At 44.9% G+C, this 20,628-nt stretch overlaps 21 non-coding genes across 21 annotated transcripts; all 21 read right to left on the reverse strand.

Annotated features, from left to right (window-relative positions):
- Positions 1 to 665: 665 nt before the first annotated feature.
- trnar-ccu (transfer RNA arginine (anticodon CCU)) lies at positions 666 to 738 on the reverse strand. Its single transcript has one exon. It is a non-coding gene; the product is annotated as a tRNA-Arg (tRNA).
- A 487-nt stretch (positions 739 to 1,225) lies between these two features.
- Positions 1,226 to 1,298, reverse strand: trnar-ccu (transfer RNA arginine (anticodon CCU)). The gene has a single exon. It is a non-coding gene; the product is annotated as a tRNA-Arg (tRNA).
- A 211-nt stretch (positions 1,299 to 1,509) lies between these two features.
- trnar-ccu (transfer RNA arginine (anticodon CCU)) lies at positions 1,510 to 1,582 on the reverse strand. The gene has a single exon. It is a non-coding gene; the product is annotated as a tRNA-Arg (tRNA).
- Positions 1,583 to 2,625: 1,043 nt separating this feature from the next.
- On the reverse strand, positions 2,626 to 2,698 carry trnar-ccu (transfer RNA arginine (anticodon CCU)). Its single transcript has one exon. It is a non-coding gene; the product is annotated as a tRNA-Arg (tRNA).
- Positions 2,699 to 3,739: 1,041 nt separating this feature from the next.
- On the reverse strand, positions 3,740 to 3,812 carry trnar-ccu (transfer RNA arginine (anticodon CCU)). The gene has a single exon. It is a non-coding gene; the product is annotated as a tRNA-Arg (tRNA).
- A 764-nt stretch (positions 3,813 to 4,576) lies between these two features.
- trnar-ccu (transfer RNA arginine (anticodon CCU)) lies at positions 4,577 to 4,649 on the reverse strand. Its single transcript has one exon. It is a non-coding gene; the product is annotated as a tRNA-Arg (tRNA).
- A 780-nt stretch (positions 4,650 to 5,429) lies between these two features.
- trnar-ccu (transfer RNA arginine (anticodon CCU)) lies at positions 5,430 to 5,502 on the reverse strand. The gene has a single exon. It is a non-coding gene; the product is annotated as a tRNA-Arg (tRNA).
- A 1,320-nt stretch (positions 5,503 to 6,822) lies between these two features.
- Positions 6,823 to 6,895, reverse strand: trnar-ccu (transfer RNA arginine (anticodon CCU)). Its single transcript has one exon. It is a non-coding gene; the product is annotated as a tRNA-Arg (tRNA).
- A 1,042-nt stretch (positions 6,896 to 7,937) lies between these two features.
- trnar-ccu (transfer RNA arginine (anticodon CCU)) lies at positions 7,938 to 8,010 on the reverse strand. The gene has a single exon. It is a non-coding gene; the product is annotated as a tRNA-Arg (tRNA).
- Positions 8,011 to 9,057: 1,047 nt separating this feature from the next.
- trnar-ccu (transfer RNA arginine (anticodon CCU)) lies at positions 9,058 to 9,130 on the reverse strand. The gene has a single exon. It is a non-coding gene; the product is annotated as a tRNA-Arg (tRNA).
- Positions 9,131 to 9,342: 212 nt separating this feature from the next.
- trnar-ccu (transfer RNA arginine (anticodon CCU)) lies at positions 9,343 to 9,415 on the reverse strand. The gene has a single exon. It is a non-coding gene; the product is annotated as a tRNA-Arg (tRNA).
- Positions 9,416 to 11,015: 1,600 nt separating this feature from the next.
- trnar-ccu (transfer RNA arginine (anticodon CCU)) lies at positions 11,016 to 11,088 on the reverse strand. Its single transcript has one exon. It is a non-coding gene; the product is annotated as a tRNA-Arg (tRNA).
- A 1,610-nt stretch (positions 11,089 to 12,698) lies between these two features.
- On the reverse strand, positions 12,699 to 12,771 carry trnar-ccu (transfer RNA arginine (anticodon CCU)). Its single transcript has one exon. It is a non-coding gene; the product is annotated as a tRNA-Arg (tRNA).
- Positions 12,772 to 13,812: 1,041 nt separating this feature from the next.
- On the reverse strand, positions 13,813 to 13,885 carry trnar-ccu (transfer RNA arginine (anticodon CCU)). Its single transcript has one exon. It is a non-coding gene; the product is annotated as a tRNA-Arg (tRNA).
- A 764-nt stretch (positions 13,886 to 14,649) lies between these two features.
- Positions 14,650 to 14,722, reverse strand: trnar-ccu (transfer RNA arginine (anticodon CCU)). Its single transcript has one exon. It is a non-coding gene; the product is annotated as a tRNA-Arg (tRNA).
- A 495-nt stretch (positions 14,723 to 15,217) lies between these two features.
- On the reverse strand, positions 15,218 to 15,290 carry trnar-ccu (transfer RNA arginine (anticodon CCU)). Its single transcript has one exon. It is a non-coding gene; the product is annotated as a tRNA-Arg (tRNA).
- Positions 15,291 to 15,502: 212 nt separating this feature from the next.
- On the reverse strand, positions 15,503 to 15,575 carry trnar-ccu (transfer RNA arginine (anticodon CCU)). The gene has a single exon. It is a non-coding gene; the product is annotated as a tRNA-Arg (tRNA).
- A 1,600-nt stretch (positions 15,576 to 17,175) lies between these two features.
- Positions 17,176 to 17,248, reverse strand: trnar-ccu (transfer RNA arginine (anticodon CCU)). Its single transcript has one exon. It is a non-coding gene; the product is annotated as a tRNA-Arg (tRNA).
- A 1,332-nt stretch (positions 17,249 to 18,580) lies between these two features.
- On the reverse strand, positions 18,581 to 18,653 carry trnar-ccu (transfer RNA arginine (anticodon CCU)). Its single transcript has one exon. It is a non-coding gene; the product is annotated as a tRNA-Arg (tRNA).
- A 212-nt stretch (positions 18,654 to 18,865) lies between these two features.
- Positions 18,866 to 18,938, reverse strand: trnar-ccu (transfer RNA arginine (anticodon CCU)). Its single transcript has one exon. It is a non-coding gene; the product is annotated as a tRNA-Arg (tRNA).
- A 1,605-nt stretch (positions 18,939 to 20,543) lies between these two features.
- Positions 20,544 to 20,616, reverse strand: trnar-ccu (transfer RNA arginine (anticodon CCU)). Its single transcript has one exon. It is a non-coding gene; the product is annotated as a tRNA-Arg (tRNA).
- Positions 20,617 to 20,628: the final 12 nt, after the last annotated feature.

Below are 20,628 nucleotides of genomic sequence, written 5' to 3' on the forward strand. Positions count from 1 at the left end.
TTTTGTTCGTACTCCATTGCTAAAAAAACAGGTTAGCAGAGGATGGTTTCGATCCATCGACCTCTGGGTTATGGGCCCAGCACGCTTCCGCTGCGCCACTCTGCTTCCAACCACCCAAGATTGGACCCACAAACCCTGACTTAGGAGTACAGGATCTTATCCATTAGGCAACTGGGGCACTGTGTTATCAGTATGACCTATATGAACTGATAGAAGAGGTAAAAACATATATAATGGCAGGCACTGACAAATGCCCATGAAATTACGAAATTTTTATTTTTGTTCGTACTCCATTGCTAAAAAAACAGGTTAGCAGAGGATGGTTTCGATCCATCGACCTCTGGGTTATGGGCCCAGCACGCTTCCGCTGCGCCACTCTGCTTCCAACCACCCAAGATTGGACCCACAAACCCTGACTTAGGAGTACAGTATCTTATCCATTAGGCAACTGGGGCACTTTGTTCTCAGTGTGACCTATACGAACTGATAGAAGAGGTAAAAAAATATATAATGGCAGACACTGACAAATGCCCATGAAATTACGAATTTTTTATTTTTGTTCGTACTCCATTGCTAAAAAAATATGTTAGCAGAGGATGGTTTCGATCCATCGACCTCTGGGTTATGGGCCCAGCACGCTTCCGCTGCGCCACTCTGCTTCCAACCACCCCAGATGGGACTTGAACCCACAATCCCTGGCTTAGGAGGCCAGTGCCTTATCCATTAGGCCACTGGGGCACTGTGTTCTCAGTATGACCTATACGAACTGATAGAAGAGGTAAAAAAATATATAATGGCAGGCACTGACAAATGCCCATGAAATTACGAATTTTTTATTTTTGTTCGTACTCCATTGCTAAAAAAACAGGTTAGCAGATGATGGTTTCGATCCATCGACCTCTGGGTTATGGGCCCAGCACGCTTCCGCTGCGCCACTCTGCTTCCAACCACCCCAGATGGGACCCACAAACCCTGACTTAGGAGTACAGTATCTTATCCATTAGGCCACTGGGGCACTGTGTTCTCAGTGTGACCTATACGAACTGATAGAAGAGGTAAAAAAATATATAATGGCAGGCACTGACAAACGCCCATGAAATTACGAATTTTTTATTTTTGTTCATACTCCATTGCTAAAAAAACATGTTAGCAGAGGATGGTTTCGATCCATCGACCTCTGGGTTATGGGCCCAGCACGCTTCCGCTGCGCCACTCTGCTTCCAACCACCCCAGATGGGACTTGAACCCACAATCCCTGGCTTAGGAGGCCAGTGCCTTATCCAGTAGGCCACTGGGGCACTGTGTTCTCAGTATGACCTATACGAACTGATAGAAGAGGTAAAAAAATATATAATGGCAGGCACTGACAAATGCCCATGAAATTACGATTTTTTTTATTTTTGTTCGTACTCCATTGCTAAAAAAAACAGGTTAGCAGAGGATGGTTCCATCCATCGACCTCTGGGTTATGGGCCCAGCACGCTTCCGCTGCGCCACTCTGCTTCCAACCACCCCAGATGGGACTTGAACCCACAATCCCTGGCTTAGGAGGCCAGTGCCTTATCCATTAGGCCACTGGGGCACTGTGTTCTCAATATGACCTATACGAACTGATAGAAGAGGTAAAAAAATATATAATTGCAGGCACTGACAAATGCACATGAAATTACGATTTTTTTTATTTTTGTTCGTACTCCATTGCTAAAAAAAACAGGTTAGCAGAGGATGGTTTCGATCCATCGACCTCTGGGTTATGGGGCCAGCACGCTTCCTCTTCGCCACTCTGCTTCCAACCACCCCAGATGGGACCCACAAACCCTGACTTAGGAGTACAGTATCTTATCCATTAGGCCACTGGGGCAATGTGTTATCAGTATGACCTATATGAACTGATAGAAGAGGTAAAAACATATATAATGGCAGGCACTGACAAATGCCCATGAAATTACGAATTTTTTATTTTTGTTCGTACTCCATTGCTAAAAAAACAGGTTAGCAGAGGATGGTTTCGATCCATCGACCTCTGGGTTATGGGCCCAGCACGCTTCCGCTGCGCCACTCTGCTTCCAACCACCCAAGATTGGACCCACAAACCCTGACTTAGGAGTACAGGATCTTATCCATTAGGCAACTGGGGCACTGTGTTATCAGTATGACCTATATGAACTGATAGAAGAGGTAAAAACATATATAATGGCAGGCACTGACAAATGCCCATGAAATTACGAAATTTTTATTTTTGTTCGTACTCCATTGCTAAAAAAACAGGTTAGCAGAGGATGGTTTCGATCCATCGACCTCTGGGTTATGGGCCCAGCACGCTTCCGCTGCGCCACTCTGCTTCCAACCACCCAAGATTGGACCCACAAACCCTGACTTAGGAGTACAGTATCTTATCCATTAGGCAACTGGGGCACTTTGTTCTCAGTGTGACCTATACAAACTGATAGAAGAGGTAAAAAAATATATAATGGCAGACACTGACAAATGCCCATGAAATTACGAATTTTTTATTTTTGTTCATACTCCATTGCTAAAAAAATATGTTAGCAGAGGATGGTTTCGATCCATCGACCTCTGGGTTATGGGCCCAGCACGCTTCCGCTGCGCCACTCTGCTTCCAACCACCCCAGATGGGACTTGAACCCACAATCCCTGGCTTAGGAGGCCAGTGCCTTATCCATTAGGCCACTGGGGCACTGTGTTCTCAGTATGACCTATACGAACTGATAGAAGAGGTAAAAAAATATATAATGGCAGGCACTGACAAATGCCCATGAAATTACGAATTTTTTATTTTTGTTCGTACTCCATTGCTAAAAAAACAGGTTAGCAGATGATGGTTTCGATCCATCGACCTCTGGGTTATGGGCCCAGCACGCTTCCGCTGCGCCACTCTGCTTCCAACCACCCCAGATGGGACCCACAAACCCTGACTTAGGAGTACAGTATCTTATCCATTAGGCCACTGGGGCACTGTGTTATCAGTATGACCTATATGAACTGATAGAAGAGGTAAAAACATATATAATGGCAGGCACTGACAAATGCCCATGAAATTACGAATTTTTTATTTTTGTTCGTACTCCATTGCTAAAAAAACAGGTTAGCAGAGGATGGTTTCGATCCATCGACCTCTGGGTTATGGGCCCAGCACGCTTCCGCTGCGCCACTCTGCTTCCAACCACCCAAGATTGGACCCACAAACCCTGACTTAGGAGTACAGTATCTTATCCATTAGGCAACTGGGACACTTTGTTCTCAGTGTGACCTATACGAACTGATAGAAGAGGTAAAAAAATATATAATGGCAGGCACTGACAAATGCCCATGAAATTACGAATTTTTTATTTTTGTTCATACTCCATTGCTAAAAAAACATGTTAGCAGAGGATGGTTTCGATCCATCGACCTCTGGGTTATGGGCCCAGCACGCTTCCGCTGCGCCACTCTGCTTCCAACCACCCAAGATTGGAACCACAAACCCTGACTTAGGAGTACAGTATCTTATCCATTAGGCAACTGGGGCACTTTGTTCTCAGTGTGACCTATACGAACTGATAGAAGAGGTAAAAAAATATATAATGGCAGACACTGACAAATGCCCATGAAATTACGAATTTTTTATTTTTGTTCATACTCCATTGCTAAAAAAATATGTTAGCAGAGGATGGTTTCGATCCATCGACCTCTGGGTTATGGGCCCAGCACGCTTCCGCTGCGCCACTCTGCTTCCAACCACCCCAGATGGGACTTGAACCCACAATCCCTGGCTTAGGAGGCCAGTGCCTTATCCATTAGGCCACTGGGGCACTGTGTTCTCAGTATGACCTATACGAACTGATAGAAGAGGTAAAAAAATATATAATGGCAGGCACTGACAAATGCCCATGAAATTACGAATTTTTTATTTTTGTTCGTACTCCATTGCTAAAAAAACAGGTTAGCAGATGATGGTTTCGATCCATCGACCTCTGGGTTATGGGCCCAGCACGCTTCCGCTGCGCCACTCTGCTTCCAACCACCCCAGATGGGACCCACAAACCCTGACTTAGGAGTACAGTATCTTATCCATTAGGCCACTGGGGCACTGTGTTATCAGTATGACCTATATGAACTGATAGAAGAGGTAAAAACATATATAATGGCAGGCACTGACAAATGCCCATGAAATTACGAATTTTTTATTTTTGTTCGTACTCCATTGCTAAAAAAACAGGTTAGCAGAGGATGGTTTCGATCCATCGACCTCTGGGTTATGGGCCCAGCACGCTTCCGCTGCGCCACTCTGCTTCCAACCACCCAAGATTGGACCCACAAACCCTGACTTAGGAGTACAGTATCTTATCCATTAGGCAACTGGGGCACTTTGTTCTCAGTGTGACCTATACGAACTGATAGAAGAGGTAAAAAAATATATAATGGCAGGCACTGACAAATGCCCATGAAATTACGAATTTTTTATTTTTGTTCGTACTCCATTGCTAAAAAAACAGGTTAGCAGATGATGGTTTCGATCCATCGACCTCTGGGTTATGGGCCCAGCACGCTTCCGCTGCGCCACTCTGCTTCCAACCACCCCAGATGGGACTTGAACCCACAATCCCTGGCTTAGGAGGCCAGTGCCTTATCCATTAGGCCACTGGGGCACTGTGTTCTCAGTATGACCTATACGAACTGATAGAAGAGGTAAAAAAATATATAATGGCAGGCACTGACAAATGCCCATGAAATTACGATTTTTTTTATTTTTGTTCGTACTCCATTGCTAAAAAAAACAGGTTAGCAGAGGATGGTTTCGATCCATCGACCTCTGGGTTATGGGCCCAGCACGCTTCCGCTGCGCCACTCTGCTTCCAACCACCCCAGATGGGACTTGAACCCACAAACCCTGACTTAGGAGTACAGTATCTTATCCATTAGGCCACTGGGGCACTGTGTTCTCAGTGTGACCTATACGAACTGATAGAAGAGGTAAAAAAATATACAATGGCAGGCACTGACAAACGCCCATGAAATTACGAATTTTTTATTTTTGTTCATACTCCATTGCTAAAAAAACATGTTAGCAGAGGATGGTTTCGATCCATCGACCTCTGGGTTATGGGCCCAGCACGCTTCCGCTGCGCCACTCTGCTTCCAACCACCCCAGATGGGACTTGAACCCACAATCCCTGGCTTAGGAGGCCAGTGCCTTATCCAGTAGCCCACTGGGGCACTGTGTTCTCAGTATGACCTATACGAACTGATAGAAGAGGTAAAAAAATATATAATGGCAGGCACTGACAAATGCCCATGAAATTACGATTTTTTTTATTTTTGTTCGTACTCCATTGCTAAAAAAAACAGGTTAGCAGAGGATGGTTTCGATCCATCGACCTCTGGGTTATGGGCCCAGCACGCTTCCGCTGCGCCACTCTGCTTCCAACCACCCCAGATGGGACTTGAACCCACAATCCCTGGCTTAGGAGGCCAGTGCCTTATCCATTAGGCCACTGGGGCACTGTGTTCTCAGTATGACCTATACGAACTGATAGAAGAGGTAAAAAAATATATAATTGCAGGCACTGACAAATGCACATGAAATTACGATTTTTTTTATTTTTGTTCGTACTCCATTGCTAAAAAAAACAGGTTAGCAGAGGATGGTTTCGATCCATCGACCTCTGGGTTATGGGGCCAGCACGCTTCCTCTTCGCCACTCTGCTTCCAACCACCCAAGATTGGACCCACAAACCCTGACTTAGGAGTACAGTATCTTATCCATTAGGCCACTGGGGCACTGTGTTATCAGTATGACCTATATGAACTGATAGAAGAGGTAAAAACATATATAATGGCAGGCACTGACAAATGCCCATGAAATTACGAATTTTTTATTTTTGTTCGTACTCCATTGCTAAAAAAACAGGTTAGCAGACTATGGTTTCAATCCATCGACCTCTGGGTTATGGGCCCAGCACGCTTCCGCTGCGCCACTCTGCTTCCAACCACCCAAGATTGGACCCACAAACCCTGACTTAGGAGTACAGTATCTTATCCATTAGGCAACTGGGGCACTGTGTTATCAGTATGACCTATATGAACTGATAGAAGAGGTAAAAACATATATAATGGCAGGCACTGACAAATGCCCATGAAATTACGAAATTTTTATTTTTGTTCGTACTCCATTGCTAAAAAAACAGGTTAGCAGACTATGGTTTCAATCCATCGACCTCTGGGTTATGGGCCCAGCACGCTTCCGCTGCGCCACTCTGCTTCCAACCACCCAAGATTGGACCCACAAACCCTGACTTAGGAGTACAGTATCTTATCCATTAGGCAACTGGGGCACTGTGTTATCAGTATGACCTATATGAACTGATAGAAGAGGTAAAAACATATATAATGGCAGGCACTGACAAATGCCCATGAAATTACGAATTTTTTATTTTTGTTCGTACTCCATTGCTAAAAAAACAGGTTAGCAGAGGATGGTTTCGATCCATCGACCTCTGGGTTATGGGCCCAGCACGCTTCCGCTGCGCCACTCTGCTTCCAACCACCCAAGATTGGACCCACAAACCCTGACTTAGGAGTACAGTATCTTATCCATTAGGCAACTGGGGCACTTTGTTCTCAGTGTGACCTATACAAACTGATAGAAGAGGTAAAAAAATATATAATGGCAGACACTGACAAATGCCCATGAAATTACGAATTTTTTATTTTTGTTCATACTCCATTGCTAAAAAAATATGTTAGCAGAGGATGGTTTCGATCCATCGACCTCTGGGTTATGGGCCCAGCACGCTTCCGCTGCGCCACTCTGCTTCCAACCACCCCAGATGGGACTTGAACCCACAATCCCTGGCTTAGGAGGCCAGTGCCTTATCCATTAGGCCACTGGGGCACTGTGTTCTCAGTATGACCTATACGAACTGATAGAAGAGGTAAAAAAATATATAATGGCAGGCACTGACAAATGCCCATGAAATTACGAATTTTTTATTTTTGTTCGTACTCCATTGCTAAAAAAACAGGTTAGCAGATGATGGTTTCGATCCATCGACCTCTGGGTTATGGGCCCAGCACGCTTCCGCTGCGCCACTCTGCTTCCAACCACCCCAGATGGGACCCACAAACCCTGACTTAGGAGTACAGTATCTTATCCATTAGGCCACTGGGGCACTGTGTTATCAGTATGACCTATATGAACTGATAGAAGAGGTAAAAACATATATAATGGCAGGCACTGACAAATGCCCATGAAATTACGAATTTTTTATTTTTGTTCGTACTCCATTGCTAAAAAAACAGGTTAGCAGAGGATGGTTTCGATCCATCGACCTCTGGGTTATGGGCCCAGCACGCTTCCGCTGCGCCACTCTGCTTCCAACCACCCAAGATTGGACCCACAAACCCTGACTTAGGAGTACAGTATCTTATCCATTAGGCAACTGGGGCACTTTGTTCTCAGTGTGACCTATACGAACTGATAGAAGAGGTAAAAAAAATATATAATGGCAGGCACTGACAAATGCCCATGAAATTACGAATTTTTTATTTTTGTTCATACTCCATTGCTAAAAAAACATGTTAGCAGAGGATGGTTTCGATCCATCGACCTCTGGGTTATGGGCCCAGCACGCTTCCGCTGCGCCACTCTGCTTCCAACCACCCAAGATTGGACCCACAAACCCTGACTTAGGAGTACAGTATCTTATCCATTAGGCAACTGGGGCACTTTGTTCTCAGTGTGACCTATACGAACTGATAGAAGAGGTAAAAAAATATATAATGGCAGACACTGACAAATGCCCATGAAATTACGAATTTTTTATTTTTGTTCATACTCCATTGCTAAAAAAATATGTTAGCAGAGGATGGTTTCGATCCATCGACCTCTGGGTTATGGGCCCAGCACGCTTCCGCTGCGCCACTCTGCTTCCAACCACCCCAGATGGGACTTGAACCCACAATCCCTGGCTTAGGAGGCCAGTGCCTTATCCATTAGGCCACTGGGGCACTGTGTTCTCAGTATGACCTATACGAACTGATAGAAGAGGTAAAAAAATATATAATGGCAGGCACTGACAAATGCCCATGAAATTACGAATTTTTTATTTTTGTTCGTACTCCATTGCTAAAAAAACAGGTTAGCAGATGATGGTTTCGATCCATCGACCTCTGGGTTATGGGCCCAGCACGCTTCCGCTGCGCCACTCTGCTTCCAACCACCCCAGATGGGACCCACAAACCCTGACTTAGGAGTACAGTATCTTATCCATTAGGCCACTGGGGCACTGTGTTATCAGTATGACCTATATGAACTGATAGAAGAGGTAAAAACATATATAATGGCAGGCACTGACAAATGCCCATGAAATTACGAATTTTTTATTTTTGTTCGTACTCCATTGCTAAAAAAACAGGTTAGCAGAGGATGGTTTCGATCCATCGACCTCTGGGTTATGGGCCCAGCACGCTTCCGCTGCGCCACTCTGCTTCCAACCACCCAAGATTGGACCCACAAACCCTGACTTAGGAGTACAGTATCTTATCCATTAGGCAACTGGGGCACTTTGTTCTCAGTGTGACCTATACGAACTGATAGAAGAGGTAAAAAAATATATAATGGCAGGCACTGACAAATGCCCATGAAATTACGAATTTTTTATTTTTGTTCGTACTCCATTGCTAAAAAAACAGGTTAGCAGATGATGGTTTCGATCCATTGACCTCTGGGTTATGGGCCCAGCACGCTTCCGCTGCGCCACTCTGCTTCCAACCACCCCAGATGGGACTTGAACCCACAAACCCTGACTTAGGAGTACAGTATCTTATCCATTAGGCCACTGGGGCACTGTGTTCTCAGTGTGACCTATACGAACTGATAGAAGAGGTAAAAAAATATATAATGGCAGGCACTGACAAACGCCCATGAAATTACGAATTTTTTATTTTTGTTCATACTCCATTGCTAAAAAAACATGTTAGCAGAGGATGGTTTCGATCCATCGACCTCTGGGTTATGGGCCCAGCACGCTTCCGCTGCGCCACTCTGCTTCCAACCACCCCAGATGGGACTTGAACCCACAATCCCTGGCTTAGGAGGCCAGTGCCTTATCCAGTAGGCCACTGGGGCACTGTGTTCTCAGTATGACCTATACGAACTGATAGAAGAGGTAAAAAAATATATAATGGCAGGCACTGACAAATGCCCATGAAATTACGATTTTTTTTATTTTTGTTCGTACTCCATTGCTAAAAAAAACAGGTTAGCAGAGGATGGTTTCGATCCATCGACCTCTGGGTTATGGGCCCAGCACGCTTCCGCTGCGCCACTCTGCTTCCAACCACCCCAGATGGGACTTGAACCCACAATCCCTGGCTTAGGAGGCCAGTGCCTTATCCATTAGGCCACTGGGGCACTGTGTTCTCAGTATGACCTATACGAACTGATAGAAGAGGTAAAAAAATATATAATTGCAGGCACTGACAAATGCACATGAAATTACGATTTTTTTTATTTTTGTTCGTACTCCATTGCTAAAAAAAACAGGTTAGCAGAGGATGGTTTCGATCCATCGACCTCTGGGTTATGGGGCCAGCACGCTTCCTCTTCGCCACTCTGCTTCCAACCACCCAAGATTGGACCCACAAACCCTGACTTAGGAGTACAGTATCTTATCCATTAGGCCACTGGGGCACTGTGTTATCAGTATGACCTATATGAACTGATAGAAGAGGTAAAAACATATATAATGGCAGGCACTGACAAATGCCCATGAAATTACGAATTTTTTATTTTTGTTCGTACTCCATTGCTAAAAAAACAGGTTAGCAGAATATGGTTTCAATCCATCGACCTCTGGGTTATGGGCCCAGCACGCTTCCGCTGCGCCACTCTGCTTCCAACCACCCAAGATTGGACCCACAAACCCTGACTTAGGAGTACAGTATCTTATCCATTAGGCAACTGGGGCACTGTGTTCTCAGTGTGACCTATACGAACTGATAGAAGAGGTAAAAAAATATATAATGGCAGGCACTGACAAATGCCCATGAAATTACGATTTTTTTATTTTTGTTCGTACTCCATTGCTAAAAAAACAGGTTAGCAGAGGATGGTTTCGATCCATCGACCTCTGGGTTATGGGCCCAGCACGCTTCCGCTGCGCCACTCTGCTTCCAACCACCCAAGATTGGACCCACAAACCCTGACTTAGGAGGACAGTATCTTATCCATTAGGCCACTGGGGCACTGTGTTATCAGTATGACCTATATGAACTGATAGAAGAGGTAAAAAAATATATAATGGCAGGCACTGACAAATGCCCATGAAATTACGATTTTTTTAAATTTTTGTTCGTACTCCATTGCTAAAAAAAACAGGTTAGCAGAGGATGGTTTCGATCCATCGACCTCTGGGTTATGGGCCCAGCACGCTTCCGCTGCGCCACTCTGCTTCCAACCACCCAAGATTGAACCCACAATCCCTGGCTTAGGAGTACAGTATCTTATCCATTAGGCCACTGGGGCACTGTGTTCTCAGTGTGACCTATACGAACTGATAGAAGAGGTAAAAAAATATATAATGGCAGGCACTGACAAATGCCCATGAAATTACGAATGTTTTATTTTTGTTCATACTCCATTGCTAAAAAAACAGGTTAGCAGAGGATGGTTTCGATCCATCGACCTCTGGGTTATGGGCCCAGCACGCTTCCGCTGCGCCACTCTGCTTCCAACCACCCAAGATTGGACCCACAAACCCTGACTTAGGAGTACAGTATCTTATCCATTAGGCAACTGGGGCACTTTGTTCTCAGTGTGACCTATACGAACTGATAGAAGAGGTAAAAAAATATATAATGGCAGACACTGACAAATGCCCATGAAATTACGAATTTTTTATTTTTGTTCATACTCCATTGCTAAAAAAATATGTTAGCAGAGGATGGTTTCGATCCATCGACCTCTGGGTTATGGGCCCAGCACGCTTCCGCTACGCCACTCTGCTTCCAACCACCCCAGATGGGACTTGAACCCACAATCCCTGGCTTAGGAGGCCAGTGCCTTATCCATTAGGCCACTGGGGCACTTTGTTCTCAGTATGACCTATACGAACTGATAGAAGAGGTAAAAAAATATATAATGGCAGGCACTGACAAATGCCCATGAAATTACGATTTTTTTATTTTTGTTCGTACTCCATTGCTAAAAAAACAGGTTAGCAGATGATGGTTTCGATCCATCGACCTCTGGGTTATGGGCCCAGCACGCTTCCGCTGCGCCACTCTGCTTCCAACCACCCCAGATGGGACCCACAAACCCTGACTTAGGAGTACAGTATCTTATCCATTAGGCCACTGGGGCACTGTGTTATCAGTATGACCTATATGAACTGATAGAAGAGGTAAAAACATATATAATGGCAGGCACTGACAAATGCCCATGAAATTACGAATTTTTTATTTTTGTTCGTACTCCATTGCTAAAAAAACAGGTTAGCAGAGGATGGTTTCGATCCATCGACCTCTGGGTTATGGGCCCAGCACGCTTCCGCTGCGCCACTCTGCTTCCAACCACCCAAGATTGGACCCACAAACCCTGACTTAGGAGTACAGTATCTTATCCATTAGGCAACTGGGGCACTTTGTTCTCAGTGTGACCTATACGAACTGATAGAAGAGGTAAAAAAATATATAATGGCAGGCACTGACAAATGCCCATGAAATTACGAATTTTTTATTTTTGTTCGTACTCCATTGCTAAAAAAACAGGTTAGCAGATGATGGTTTCGATCCATCGACCTCTGGGTTATGGGCCCAGCACGCTTCCGCTGCGCCACTCTGCTTCCAACCACCCCAGATGGGACTTGAACCCACAATCCCTGGCTTAGGAGGCCAGTGCCTTATCCATTAGGCCAATGGGGCACTGTGTTCTCAGTATGACCTATACGAACTGATAGAAGAGGTAAAAAAATATATAATGGCAGGCACTGACAAATGCCCATGAAATTACGATTTTTTTTATTTTTGTTCGTACTCCATTGCTAAAAAAAACAGGTTAGCAGAGGATGGTTTCGATCCATCGACCTCTGGGTAATGGGCCCAGCACGCTTCCGCTGCGCCACTCTGCTTCCAACCACCCCAGATGGGACTTGAACCCACAAACCCTGACTTAGGAGTACAGTATCTTATCCATTAGGCCACTGGGGCACTGTGTTCTCAGTGTGACCTATACGAACTGATAGAAGAGGTAAAAAAATATATAATGGCAGGCACTGACAAACGCCCATGAAATTACGAATTTTTTATTTTTGTTCATACTCCATTGCTAAAAAAAACAGGTTAGCAGAGGATGGTTTCGATCCATCGACCTCTGGGTTATGGGCCCAGCACGCTTCCGCTGCGCCACTCTGCTTCCAACCACCCAAGATTGGACCCACAAACCCTGACTTAGGAGTACAGTATCTTATCCATTAGGCAACTGGGGCACTTTGTTCTCAGTGTGACCTATACAAACTGATAGAAGAGGTAAAAAAATATATAATGGCAGACACTGACAAATGCCCATGAAATTACGAATTTTTTATTTTTGTTCATACTCCATTGCTAAAAAAATATGTTAGCAGAGGATGGTTTCGATCCATCGACCTCTGGGTTATGGGCCCAGCACGCTTCCGCTGCGCCACTCTGCTTCCAACCACCCCAGATGGGACTTGAACCCACAATCCCTGGCTTAGGAGGCCAGTGCCTTATCCATTAGGCCACTGGGGCACTGTGTTCTCAGTATGACCTATACGAACTGATAGAAGAGGTAAAAAAATATATAATGGCAGGCACTGACAAATGCCCATGAAATTACGAATTTTTTATTTTTGTTCGTACTCCATTGCTAAAAAAACAGGTTAGCAGATGATGGTTTCGATCCATCGACCTCTGGGTTATGGGCCCAGCACGCTTCCGCTGCGCCACTCTGCTTCCAACCACCCCAGATGGGACCCACAAACCCTGACTTAGGAGTACAGTATCTTATCCATTAGGCCACTGGGGCACTGTGTTATCAGTATGACCTATATGAACTGATAGAAGAGGTAAAAACATATATAATGGCAGGCACTGACAAATGCCCATGAAATTACGAATTTTTTATTTTTGTTCGTACTCCATTGCTAAAAAAACAGGTTAGCAGAGGATGGTTTCGATCCATCGACCTCTGGGTTATGGGCCCAGCACGCTTCCGCTGCGCCACTCTGCTTCCAACCACCCAAGATTGGACCCACAAACCCTGACTTAGGAGTACAGTATCTTATCCATTAGGCAACTGGGGCACTTTGTTCTCAGTGTGACCTATACGAACTGATAGAAGAGGTAAAAAAATATATAATGGCAGGCACTGACAAATGCCCATGAAATTACGAATTTTTTATTTTTGTTCATACTCCATTGCTAAAAAAACATGTTAGCAGAGGATGGTTTCGATCCATCGACCTCTGGGTTATGGGCCCAGCACGCTTCCGCTGCGCCACTCTGCTTCCAACCACCCAAGATTGGACCCACAAACCCTGACTTAGGAGTACAGTATCTTATCCATTAGGCAACTGGGGCACTTTGTTCTCAGTGTGACCTATACGAACTGATAGAAGAGGTAAAAAAATATATAATGGCAGACACTGACAAATGCCCATGAAATTACGAATTTTTTATTTTTGTTCATACTCCATTGCTAAAAAAATATGTTAGCAGAGGATGGTTTCGATCCATCGACCTCTGGGTTATGGGCCCAGCACGCTTCCGCTGCGCCACTCTGCTTCCAACCACCCCAGATGGGACTTGAACCCACAATCCCTGGCTTAGGAGGCCAGTGCCTTATCCATTAGGCCACTGGGGCACTGTGTTCTCAGTATGACCTATACGAACTGATAGAAGAGGTAAAAAAATATATAATGGCAGGCACTGACAAATGCCCATGAAATTACGAATTTTTTATTTTTGTTCGTACTCCATTGCTAAAAAAACAGGTTAGCAGATGATGGTTTCGATCCATCGACCTCTGGGTTATGGGCCCAGCACGCTTCCGCTGCGCCACTCTGCTTCCAACCACCCCAGATGGGACCCACAAACCCTGACTTAGGAGTACAGTATCTTATCCATTAGGCCACTGGGGCACTGTGTTATCAGTATGACCTATATGAACTGATAGAAGAGGTAAAAACATATATAATGGCAGGCACTGACAAATGCCCATGAAATTACGAATTTTTTATTTTTGTTCGTACTCCATTGCTAAAAAAACAGGTTAGCAGAGGATGGTTTCGATCCATCGACCTCTGGGTTATGGGCCCAGCACGCTTCCGCTGCGCCACTCTGCTTCCAACCACCCAAGATTGGACCCACAAACCCTGACTTAGGAGTACAGTATCTTATCCATTAGGCAACTGGGGCACTTTGTTCTCAGTGTGACCTATACGAACTGATAGAAGAGGTAAAAAAATATATAATGGCAGGCACTGACAAATGCCCATGAAATTACGAATTTTTTATTTTTGTTCGTACTCCATTGCTAAAAAAACAGGTTAGCAGATGATGGTTTCGATCCATTGACCTCTGGGTTATGGGCCCAGCACGCTTCCGCTGCGCCACTCTGCTTCCAACCACCCCAGATGGGACTTGAACCCACAATCCCTGGCTTAGGAGGCCAGTGCCTTATCCATTAGGCCACTGGGGCACTGTGTTCTCAGTATGACCTATACGAACTGATAGAAGAGGCAAAAAAATATATAATGGCAGGCACTGACAAATGCCCATGAAATTACGATTTTTTTTATTTTTGTTCGTACTCCATTGCTAAAAAAAACAGGTTAGCAGAGGATGGTTTCGATCCATCGACCTCTGGGTTATGGGCCCAGCACGCTTCCGCTGCGCCACTCTGCTTCCAACCACCCCAGATGGGACTTGAACCCACAAACCCTGACTTAGGAGTACAGTATCTTATCCATTAGGCCACTGGGGCACTGTGTTCTCAGTGTGACCTATACGAACTGATAGAAGAGGTAAAAAAATATATAATGGCAGGCACTGACAAACGCCCATGAAATTACGAATTTTTTATTTTTGTTCATACTCCATTGCTAAAAAAACATGTTAGCAGAGGATGGTTTCGATCCATCGACCTCTGGGTTATGGGCCCAGCACGCTTCCGCTGCGCCACTCTGCTTCCAACCACCCCAGATGGGACTTGAACCCACAATCCCTGGCTTAGGAGGCCAGTGCCTTATCCAGTAGGCCACTGGGGCACTGTGTTCTCAGTATGACCTATACGAACTGATAGAAGAGGTAAAAAAATATATAATGGCAGGCACTGACAAATGCCCATGAAATTACGATTTTTTTTATTTTTGTTCGTACTCCATTGCTAAAAAAAACAGGTTAGCAGAGGATGGTTTCGATCCATCGACCTCTGGGTTATGGGCCCAGCACGCTTCCGCTGCGCCACTCTGCTTCCAACCACCCCAGATGGGACTTGAACCCACAATCCCTGGCTTAGGAGGCCAGTGCCTTATCCATTAGGCCACTGGGGCACTGTGTTCTCAGTATGACCTATACGAACTGATAGAAGAGGTAAAAAAATATATAATTGCAGGCACTGACAAATGCACATGAAATTACGATTTTTTTTATTTTTGTTCGTACTCCATTGCTAAAAAAAACAGGTTAGCAGAGGATGGTTTCGATCCATCGACCTCTGGGTTATGGGGCCAGCACGCTTCCTCTTCGCCACTCTGCTTCCAACCACCCAAGATTGGACCCACAAACCCTGACTTAGGAGTACAGTATCTTATCCATTAGGCCACTGGGGCACTGTGTTATCAGTATGACCTATATGAACTGATAGAAGAGGTAAAAACATATATAATGGCAGGCACTGACAAATGCCCATGAAATTACGAATTTTTTATTTTTGTTCGTACTCCATTGCTAAAAAAACAGGTTAGCAGAATATGGTTTCAATCCATCGACCTCTGGGTTATGGGCCCAGCACGCTTCCGCTGCGCCACTCTGCTTCCAACCACCCAAGATTGGACCCACAAACCCTGACTTAGGAGTACAGTATCTTATCCATTAGGCAACTGGGGCACTGTGTTCTCAGTGTGACCTATACGAACTGATAGAAGAGGTAAAAAAATATATAATGGCAGGCACTGACAAATGCCCATGAAATTACGATTTTTTTATTTTTGTTCGTACTCCATTGCTAAAAAAACAGGTTAGCAGAGGATGGTTTCGATCCATCGACCTCTGGGTTATGGGCCCAGCACGCTTCCGCTGCGCCACTCTGCTTCCAACCACCCAAGATTGGACCCACAAACCCTGACTTAGGAGGACAGTATCTTATCCATTAGGCCACTGGGGCACTGTGTTATCAGTATGACCTATATGAACTGATAGAAGAGGTAAAAAAATATATAATGGCAGGCACTGACAAATGCCCATGAAATTACGATTTTTTTAAATTTTTGTTCGTACTCCATTGCTAAAAAAAACAGGTTAGCAGAGGATGGTTTCGATCCATCGACCTCTGGGTTATGGGCCCAGCACGCTTCCGCTGCGCCACTCTGCTTCCAACCACCCAAGATTGAACCCACAATCCCTGGCTTAGGAGTACAGTATCTTATCCATTAGGCCACTGGGGCACTGTGTTCTCAGTGTGACCTATACGAACTGATAGAAGAGGTAAAAAAATATATAATGGCAGGCACTGACAAATGCCCATGAAATTACGAATGTTTTCTTTTTGTTCATACTCCATTGCTAAAAAAACAGGTTAGCAGAGGATGGTTTCGATCCATCGACCTCTGGGTTATGGGCCCAGCACGCTTCCGCTGCGCCACTCTGCTTCCAACCACCCAAGATTGGACCCACAAACCCTGACTTAGGAGTACAGTATCTTATCCATTAGGCAACTGGGGCACTTTGTTCTCAGTGTGACCTATACGAACTGATAGAAGAGGTAAAAAAATATATAATGGCAGACACTGACAAATGCCCATGAAATTACGAATTTTTTATTTTTGTTCATACTCCATTGCTAAAAAAATATGTTAGCAGAGGATGGTTTCGATCCATCGACCTCTGGGTTATGGGCCCAGCACGCTTCCGCTACGCCACTCTGCTTCCAACCACCCCAGATGGGACTTGAACCCACAATCCCTGGCTTAGGAGGCCAGTGCCTTATCCATTAGGCCACTGGGGCACTTTGTTCTCAGTATGACCTATACGAACTGATAGAAGAGGTAAAAAAATATATAATGGCAGGCACTGACAAATGCCCATGAAATTACGATTTTTTTATTTTTGTTCGTACTCCATTGCTAAAAAAACAGGTTAGCAGATGATGGTTTCGATCCATCGACCTCTGGGTTATGGGCCCAGCACGCTTCCGCTGCGCCACTCTGCTTCCAACCACCCCAGATGGGACCCACAAACCCTGACTTAGGAGTACAGTATCTTATCCATTAGGCCACTGGGGCACTGTGTTATCAGTATGACCTATATGAACTGATAGAAGAGGTAAAAACATATATAATGGCAGGCACTGACAAATGCCCATGAAATTACGAATTTTTTATTTTTGTTCGTACTCCATTGCTAAAAAAACAGGTTAGCAGAGGATGGTTTCGATCCATCGACCTCTGGGTTATGGGCCCAGCACGCTTCCGCTGCGCCACTCTGCTTCCAACCACCCAAGATTGGACCCACAAACCCTGACTTAGGAGTACAGTATCTTATCCATTAGGCAACTGGGGCACTTTGTTCTCAGTGTGACCTATACGAACTGATAGAAGAGGTAAAAAAATATATAATGGCAGGCACTGACAAATGCCCATGAAATTACGAATTTTTTATTTTTGTTCGTACTCCATTGCTAAAAAAACAGGTTAGCAGATGATGGTTTCGATCCATCGACCTCTGGGTTATGGGCCCAGCACGCTTCCGCTGCGCCACTCTGCTTCCAACCACCCCAGATGGGACTTGAACCCACAATCCCTGGCTTAGGAGGCCAGTGCCTTATCCATTAGGCCAATGGGGCACTGTGTTCTCAGTATGACCTATACGAACTGATAGAAGAGGTAAAAAAATATATAATGGCAGGCACTGACAAATGCCCATGAAATTACGATTTTTTTTATTTTTGTTCGTACTCCATTGCTAAAAAAAACAGGTTAGCAGAGGATGGTTTCGATCCATCGACCTCTGGGTAATGGGCCCAGCACGCTTCCGCTGCGCCACTCTGCTTCCAACCACCCCAGATGGGACTTGAACCCACAAACCCTGACTTAGGAGTACAGTATCTTATCCATTAGGCCACTGGGGCACTGTGTTCTCAGTGTGACCTATACGAACTGATAGAAGAGGTAAAAAAATATATAATGGCAGGCACTGACAAACGCCCATGAAATTACGAATTTTTTATTTTTGTTCATACTCCATTGCTAAAAAAACATGTTAGCAGAGGATGATTTCGATCCATCGACCTCTGGGTTATGGGCCCAGCACGCTTCCGCTGCGCCACTCTGCTTCCAACCACCCCAGATGGGACTTGAACCCACAATCCCTGGCTTAGGAGGCCAGTGCCTTATCCAGTAGGCCACTGGGGCACTGTGTTCTCAGTATGACCTATACGAACTGATAGAAGAGGTAAAAAAATATATAATGGCAGGCACTGACAAATGCCCATGAAATTACGATTTTTTTTATTTTTGTTCGTACTCCATTGCTAAAAAAAACAGGTTAGCAGAGGATGGTTTCGATCCATCGACCTCTGGGTTATGGGCCCAGCACGCTTCCGCTGCGCCACTCTGCTTCCAACCACCCCAGATGGGACTTGAACCCACAATCCCTGGCTTAGGAGGCCAGTGCCTTATCCATTAGGCCACTGGGGCACTGTGTTCTCAGTATGACCTATACGAACTGATAGAAGAGGTAAAAAAATATATAATTGCAGGCACTGACAAATGCACATGAAATTACGATTTTTTTTATTTTTGTTCGTACTCCATTGCTAAAAAAAACAGGTTAGCAGAGGATGGTTTCGATCCATCGACCTCTGGGTTATGGGGCCAGCACGCTTCCTCTTCGCCACTCTGCTTCCAACCACCCAAGATTGGACCCACAAACCCTGACTTAGGAGTACAGTATCTTATCCATTAGGCCACTGGGGCACTGTGTTATCAGTATGACCTATATGAACTGATAGAAGAGGTAAAAACATATATATTGGCAGGCACTGACAAATGCCCATGAAATTACGAATTTTTTATTTTTGTTCGTACTCCATTGCTAAAAAAACAGGTTAGCAGACTATGGTTTCAATCCATCGACCTCTGGGTAATGGGCCCAGCACGCTTCCGCTGCGCCACTCTGCTTCCAACCACCCAAGATTGGACCCACAAACCCTGACTTAGGAGTACAGTATCTTATCCATTAGGCAACTGGGGCACTGTGTTCTCAGTGTGACCTATACGAACTGATAGAAGAGGTAAAAAAATATATAATGGCAGGCACTGACAAATGCCCATGAAATTACGATTTTTTTATTTTTGTTCGTACTCCATTGCTAAAAAAACAGGTTAGCAGAGGATGGTTTCGATCCATCGACCTCTGGGTTATGGGCCCAGCACGCTTCCGCTGCGCCACTCTGCTTCCAACCACCCAAGATTGGACCCACAAACCCTGACTTAGGAGGACAGTATCTTATCCATTAGGCAACTGGGGCACTGTGTTCTCAGTGTGACCTATACGAACTGATAGAAGAGGTAAAAAAATATATAATGGCAGGCACTGACAAATGCCCATGAAATTACGATTTTTTTATTTTTGTTCGTACTCCATTGCTAAAAAAAAAGGTTAGCAGATGATGGTTTCGATCCATCGACCTCTGGGTTATGGGCCAAGCACGCTTCCGCTGCGCCACTCTGCTTCCAACCACCCAAGATTGGACCCACAAACCCTGACTTAGGAGTACAGTATCTTATCCATTAGGCCACTGGGGCACTGTGTTATCAGTATGACCTATATGAACTGATAGAAGAGGTAAAAAAATATATAATGGCAGGCACTGACAAATGCCCATGAAATTACGAATGTTTTATTTTTGTTCATACTCCATTGCTAAAAAAACATAGTAGCAGAGGATGGTTTCGATCCATCGACCTCTTGGTTATGGGCCCAGCACGCTTCCGCTGCGCCACTCTGCTTCCAACCACCCCAGATGGGACTTGAACCCACAATCCCTGGCTTAGGAGTACAGTATCTTATCCATTAGGCAACTGGGGCACTTTGTTCTCAGTGTGACCTATACGAACTGATAGAAGAGGTAAAAAAATAAATAATGGCAGGCACTGACAAATGCCCATGAAATTACGATTTTTTTTATTTTTGTTCGTACTCCATTGCTAAAAAAAACAGGTTAGCAGAGGATGGTTTCGATCCATCGACCTCTGGGTTATGGGCCCAGCACGCTTCCGCTGCGCCACTCTGCTTCCAACCACCCCAGATGGGACTTGAACCCACAATCCCTGGCTTAGGAGGCCAGTGCCTTATCCATTAGGCCACTGGGGCACTGTGTTCTCA

The sequence above is a fragment of the Salvelinus fontinalis genome, unplaced genomic scaffold (genome assembly GCF_029448725.1).
Source record: "Salvelinus fontinalis isolate EN_2023a unplaced genomic scaffold, ASM2944872v1 scaffold_0492, whole genome shotgun sequence".
Taxonomy (NCBI): domain Eukaryota; kingdom Metazoa; phylum Chordata; class Actinopteri; order Salmoniformes; family Salmonidae; genus Salvelinus; species Salvelinus fontinalis.